This window comes from Eumetopias jubatus, unplaced genomic scaffold, assembly GCF_037043125.1.
Source record: "Eumetopias jubatus isolate StellerSeaLion01/CBP00866 unplaced genomic scaffold, mEumJub1_p1.0 scaffold_2, whole genome shotgun sequence".
Taxonomy (NCBI): domain Eukaryota; kingdom Metazoa; phylum Chordata; class Mammalia; order Carnivora; family Otariidae; genus Eumetopias; species Eumetopias jubatus.
In genome coordinates this window covers 131,535,887-131,543,159 of record NW_028274808.1, presented here as the reverse complement: position 1 = coordinate 131,543,159, position 7,273 = coordinate 131,535,887, and the positions used below count along the sequence as shown (strand labels likewise).

The 7,273-nt window shown below is 40.9% G+C and overlaps 1 pseudogene; it reads right to left on the bottom strand.

The window, feature by feature from the left end:
- Nucleotides 1-4,750: 4,750 nt before the first annotated feature.
- On the bottom strand, nt 4,751-6,468 carry LOC114220126 (keratin, type II cytoskeletal 8-like; annotated as a pseudogene).
- Between the last annotated feature and the right edge of the window lie 805 nt (nt 6,469-7,273).

Genomic DNA, 7,273 nt, shown 5'->3' with positions numbered 1-7,273 from the left:
ATAATAAGACTATAAAAACTAAGACTTTATTTTGTATCTGTGGTGATTATAAATTAGGATTATAGTTCCATAATTTTGTACATTCCCATATTTGAAAGCAAAGTAACCGTGTTAGGCAATGCAGTAATTTTATTAAAATTGCAGGTGATGCAAAATCAATGTTTTTAAATTATTTTGTAATGAAGTTAATAAAAAAGCATTATACCAAATTATAAGGAGGTAATTATCTCAGAAAAAGAAAAAATATATTCTAAAAAAAAATCTATGCCCGGTTAGAAGATTTAAAGACACTATTCCAAAATATTAATTATATCTGATGGTGACATTATGGATACTTTTTTCCTTTTGAATTTTCCTGAAGTTGTTAGCCTGAAGTTTAACAAAGTTAATATATTTACGTTTTTGTAATCATAAGAATCAACTACATTTTTAAAACTAAAGAACAAAAAGAAGTCTAATATTATGTTTGTGTCAGTACGTTATGTCCACATGCTTTTAAACTTTTCTAAATAACACAGTTGTATCCACTCAAATAAGTTGACATTTTCATTTTGGTTTCATCTCGATTGACAGGTTTGCTGAACATCCAAATCACATGCCAGTGAGTAAACTCATTGACCCACATGAGCCTGTTCCATTTTTAAAAGCATATATTTGTGTTTCACAAACATTTGAGAAGCAATAACTTTGGGAAGAGAGGAGCAATATCCCTTGACCAGCATGTGTGTAAAATGCATGTGCCAGAAATTATAATGACAAAAAAAGAACCCTGATGTCAAAGATTTTAGCAAATTATACTCTGTACTCTAGAGACACTTTCACTGGGAGGAGACCATCAATTTGAGTGGACGTGTACTTTCTGTTTTTACAATGCAATGTAGGCAGATTATGATAAAAGTGCATGCAGCTGTGTGAGTTTTTAATGTTTAAACATTAATAAGTGTCAAGTGTGTTTTAAGTTAATAGTACTTAGAAATCAGAAAAATCATGCATTTAATTTCACTTCCCATGAGTTAATTTTACAAGGAAAATGGAAAGCTAAAACAACTGAAGAATTTATAGGAAAGAAAAATGGAAGTAACAGTGTCAAATTCTTCTCTGACTTCAACTGATATTAGAGAAAACAGATGCCTGGCCCTGTTAGTAGAACTTTGGATCACAGTAATGAACAGCCTCCATGAGGATATGGGTCGGCTTTCTTTTTTTAAGTATTATTTTTAAATAAAAGTATTATTTATTTTAAATTTTATCACAAATGAATAAAAAGATAAAGGACATAAGAATAGAGAAGAAAAATACAATATTGTAACAGTTGGGATTTAAAAAACTCAGCCCAAATTGGCTTAAAGAAAAGGAGAACTCATTGGTTCATACAACTGAAAAATCAAGGGGAGTTTTGGCTTCCATTTGTAGCAGTATCCAAGAATCCGTATGATGTCACAAACACCTGGTCTCTCTCCACCTCTGAAATTTGCTCTTCTTCATTTTTAATTCTATTACTCAAAGTCCTCGGCTGCAAACAACAGAAACAAATTGTGGCTAGTTTAAGCAGAAAAATTAATTTATTAAGGGATTTTAGCTAGCTCACCACATTTTCAGAAAGACGTGAGAACCAGATTTGGAGACTTGTAGTCAGAAACACAACCCCAGATTATATTAAGACTCAGCCTACTCGAGAAACCTGGATTCAAGAGTTCTAATCCCAGGCACTGGGAACTCTTTCTAGAACCACTGCTATTGGTGCTTCTACAGATGGGATAAAGTTGCCAGTGCCTTCTCAGAACAGAGTCCTTTTTCTTGCCTCACGGGCTTCTAAATAAAAGCCTGGCAAGAGTGGGTCCGATTGACAGAGCTAAAGAATACACATATCCTAGGACAAGAGAGGCTAAGAATGTAAGAATCCAGCTCTTGATAATTATAATAATTACAGTAATAGTAATAACAATATATGCCTAACACTTGTGTGGTGATAGATGTAGATACAGATATCTTCTTCTCAATAACCTTATGCTCCATATTACTATTACATCCATTCACTAACAAAGGAACTGAGGCACAGGATGTTAAATAATTTGGTCAAGTTCAGATATTTGGTTGAGTAGAACGAGACTTGTACCCATGCAGTCTGACTCCAGAATCCATTCTCTTAACTACTTACCAATGTGTAGGTACTATTTCATTTCCTGGAAATGGGTGTTGGAGAGAACAACTGTACTCATTCTCCCAGCCTTCCTCGCAGCTGAGAATGGCCATGTGACCTAGTTCTGACCAAAGAAACAAAGGGGGACTTTGCTGAGATAGCCCTAAGTAGAACACCTTGCCATCCTTTCCTACTTTTGCACTTTGTCACTTAAGGATCTAACACCTGGAACAACTGCTGCCATTTTATAACCATGAAGAGATTCATTGCTATCACACTGCAGATAGTTAAAGAAAGCAGGAAAAGAGGCTGGGTCCTTGTTGACATCATCAAGATACTGAAACGAACCCAGAACTACTTATATCCAGTCCTAATTTTTAAGTCATTTTGGCCTTATACATTTCACTTGAGGCTGAAAGCACTAATACCCCTAGCATTTCCTATAGAGCACTCATATACCCACTGTATTAGTTTCCTAGGGTTGCTGTAACAAAATACCACACACTGGGTGCCTTGAACAACAGAAACTGATCAAGGCTTTAACTCTCAATTTACAGGAAATATAGAGTTGGAGGACTAATAAAAGACACCACAGGGATTCAATTAACAAAATCCAGGTTGTTAACAACCTACTGGACCAGTTTTTTTCAACAAATAAGTTGCAGGGCTAGGGTTACAGGGGGTGCATGGGGAGAGACAAAAGAGCTAGGAGAACCTATATATCAAAAGATACTTAAAATAAATGAAATGGAGACTAAAAAAAATTAGAAAAGATCAATGAAAGTGAGAGCTGGTTCTTTCAGAAGATAAACAAAATTGATTCAAAAGACAAACAAAAAAAAGCTAGGAGAACCTATATATCAAAAGATACTTAAAATAAATGAAATGGTGACTAAAAAAATTAGAAAAAATCAATGAAAGTGAGAGCTGGTTCTTTCAGAAGATAAACAAAATTGATAAACCAAAAAAAGTCAGCCTTTAGGCAGACTCATCAGGGAAAAAGAGAGAAGACCCAAATAAATAAAATCAAAAATGAAAGAGAAGTAACAACCAACAGCACAGAAATACAAAGAATTGTAAAAGAATTCTAAGAAAAATTATATGTCAATAAACTGGACAAGCTGGGAAAAAGGACAAATTCCTAGAAACATACAATCTTCTAAAACTGAATCAGGAAGAAACAGAAAATTTGGACAGACCAATTACTAGTAACAAAATTAAATTAGTAATCTAAAACCTCCCAACAAACAAGAGTCCAGGACAAGATGGCTTCACAGGTGAATTCCACCAAACATTTAAGGAAGAGTTAACAACTATCCTTCTCAAACTATCCCAAAAAATAGAAAAAGGAAAGTGTCCACATTTATTCTATGAGGCCAGCATTAGCCTGATACCTAAACCAGGTAAAGACACCACTAAAAAAAAAGAACTACAGGCCAATATCCCTGAACAACAGAGACGCAAAAATCCTCAACAAAATACTAGCAAACTGCATTCAACAATACATAAAAAAAAAAAAAAAAAAAAAAATCATTCACCACGATCAAGTGGGATATACCCCTGGGCTGCAAAGGCAGTTCAATATTCACAAATCAATCAACATAATACACCACATTAACAAATGAAAATAAAAATCATTGATCATTTCAATAGACAAAGAAAAAACATTTAACAAATTTTGACATCTATTCACTATAAAACCCTCCACAAAGGAGGTTTAGAGGGAACATACCTCAATATAATAAAGGTCATATATGAAAAACCCACAGCTAACAGCACCCTTAAAAGGAAAACCTGGGAGCTTTCCTCCTAAGGTTAGGAACAAGACAAGGATGTCCACTCTCACCACTTTTATTCAATATAGTACTGGAAGTCCTAGTCTCAGCAATCAGACAACAAAAGAAAGAAAGGCATCCAAATCAGTAAAGGAAAAGTTAAACTTGCACTATTTGCAGGTGACATGATACTATATATAGAAAATCCAAAAGACTCCACCAAAAAACCATTAGAACTGACATATGAATTCAGTAAACTCACCTAACACAAAATCAGTGTACAGAAATCTATTGCATTTCTGTACTATATACTAATAAAGAAGCAGCAGAAAGGGAAATTAACAATCCTATTTACAATTGCACCAAGAACCATAAGATATCTAGGAATAAACCTAACCAAAGAGGTGAAAAGACCTGGACTCTGAAAACTATAAAACCCTGATGAAAGAGTTGAAGATGACACAAAGAAATGGAAAGACATTTCATGCTCATGGATTGGAAGAACAAATATTGTTAAAATGTCCATACTACCCAAAGCAAGCTACACATTTAAAGCAATCCCTATTAAAATATCAATATCATTGGGGGGGGGGGGGATTGGCAGAGCCGGCTGAGGCTTTATTTGGGAAAAGACACTTGAACTGGCTTTTAGTTGGGGGCATGGACAAGAGGGGGTACCCAGGGCAGTAGACTGCCCCCAAGGGTAGGCTGAGGACTGGGGCTGAGTCTTAGGTGGCTCTCCTGTTCCCCACGCTCCCCCGCACAGCTCCTTTCCACCCAGAGGCTCTATGGCAGCCACAAGAGTGGGGAGGCTGGGAGGGACCACCCTGGTTGTTCACCTGGACAGGACATCAGACGACTCGGACACCAGCTTCCCATCACGGCTCTTGATCTTCTTCACGACCACCACCTTGGAGGAGCCACTGCGGCTGAAGGAACCAGCAGGGCCAAAGCTGGACTGGAAGGAGCTCAGGCCATAGTTGAGGCCGGGGCTTGTGAGGCCCCCATAGGCCGAGCTCAGGCCACCTGAGTAGCCACTGGTGGTCTTAGTATGGATACTCATGTTCTGCATCCCAGACTCCAGCTGGCTCTCCTCGCCCTCCAGCAGCTTGCGGTAGTTGACAATCTCGATGTCCAGGGCTAGCTTGACGTTCATGAGCTCCTGGTACTCACACAGCTGCCGGGCCATGTCCTGCTTGGCTCACTGCAGGGCAGCCTCCAGCTCGGGCGCCTTGGCATTGGCGTCCTTAATGGCCAGTTCCCCACGCTGCTCAGCATCAGCAATTGCCGCCTCCAGGGCAGCCGTCTGGTTTTTGAGGGCCTCGATCTCAGCCTGGAGTCGGCTGGTGCTCCGGTTCGTGTGATGGAAGTCATCCCCGTGCTTCCCAGCCAGTGTCTGCAGCTCCACCTCCAGCTTAAGGAGGCTCAGCAGGCTCTGGTTCACTGAGACTCGATCTGGTACATGGTCTCGGCCTTAGCCCAGCTGCGGTTGGTGATGTCCTCGTACTGGGCCTCGACTTCGTCGATGATGCTGTCCAGGTCCAGGTCCAGGTCCCGGGAGCGGCTGTTGTCCATGGACAGCACCACGGATGTGTCTGAGATCTGGGACTGCAGCTCACGGATCTCCTCTTCACAGAGCTGCCTTAAGGAGCTGATCTCAGGGCGCCTGGGTGGCTCAGTTGGTTAAGCCACTGCCTTCGGCTCAGGTCACGATCCTGGAGTCCCGGGATCGAGTCCCGCATTGGGCTCCCTGCTTGGCGGGGAGTCTGCTTCTCCCTCGGACCCTCCCCCCTCTCATGCTCTCTCTCAAATAAATAAATAAAATCTTTAAAAAAAAAAAAAAAAAGAAGCTGATCTCATCGGTCAGCCCTTCCAGGCAGGACTCCAGCTCTACCTTCTCCATGTAAGCTTCATCCACATCCTTATTGATGAGGACAAATTCATTCTCCGTGTCTGCACGCTCTTTGATCTCCTCCTCATATTTATTCTTGAAGTCCTCCACCAGCCCCTGCATGTTGCCAAGCTCCACCTCCAGCTTCAGCTTCTCCTGGCCCAGGGTGTAGAGCTGCCGCCAGAGGTTGCTGATGTAGCTCTAGAACATGTTATCTATGTTGCTCGGAGCAGTTTTCTGCTGCTGTAGGAGGCTCCATTTGGTCTCCAGAATTTTGTTCTGCTGCTCCAGGTGCCTCACCTTGTCGATGAAGGGGGCAAATTTGTTGTTGAGGATCTTGATCTGCTCCTTCTCTTGGGTGCGCACAGCTCGGATGTTGGGGACCACCTCCAGCTTAAGGGGGCTCAGCAGGCTCTGGTTCACTGAGACAGCCGTAATGCCCCCCACTCTCTCGGCCCTGCTGCCGTAGCCCCCTGACCACACTCATGCTGCTGCTCAGGCCATCCCAGAAGCTGCTGCTGCTGCTGCTGCCGCCACCCCAACCCGGGAGAAGACGGAGGAGCTGATGCGGGAGGCAGGACCGCTCGTGTAGGAGCGGCTGCTGAAGGCCCGGGGCTGGAGGTGGACATCTTGTAGGACTTCTGGGTCAACCTGATGGACATGGTGGAGGCTGGAGTGGAGGGGAGTAGGCTGAAACTGATAAACGTTCCAGAAGGAGCTGAGAAGCTGCTTCTAGGTGGACTACCAATAGCATTTTTCACAAAACTAGAACAATCCTAAAATTTGTGTGGAACCACAAAAGACCCCAAATAACCCAAGCAATCCTGAGAAAGAAAAGCAAAGCTGGAGGCATCACAATTCTGGACTTCAAATTTTATTACAAAGCTATAGTAATCAGAACAGTATCGTACTGGCACAAAAATAGACACATAGTGCAAAATGGAACAGAACAGAAAACCCAGAAATAAACCCACAACTATATGGTCACCTAATTTTCGACAATGGAAACTGTCGACAATGGCAGGAAAGAATAGCCAATGAGAAAAGGTCTCTTCACAAATGGTGCTGGGGAAACTGGACAACAACATGCAAAAGAATGAAACTGGACCACTTTCTTACACCGTACACAAAAATAAATTTGAAATGGATAAAAGACCTAAATGTAAGACCTGAAACTATAAAAATCCTAGAAGAGAACACAGGGAGTAACTTCCTTGATATCAGCCAAAGCAACTTTTTTCCAGATATGTTTCCTGAGGCAAGGGAAACAAAGCTAAAAATAAACTATTGGGACTACATCAAAATAAAAAGCTGCACAGTGAAGGAAATAATCAACAAAACTAAAAGCCGACCTTCAGAATGGGAGAAGATATTTGCAAATGACATATCCAATAAAGGATTAGTATCCAACATATATAATAAACTTAATAAACTTATACAACTTAACATCCAAAAAACAAATAATCC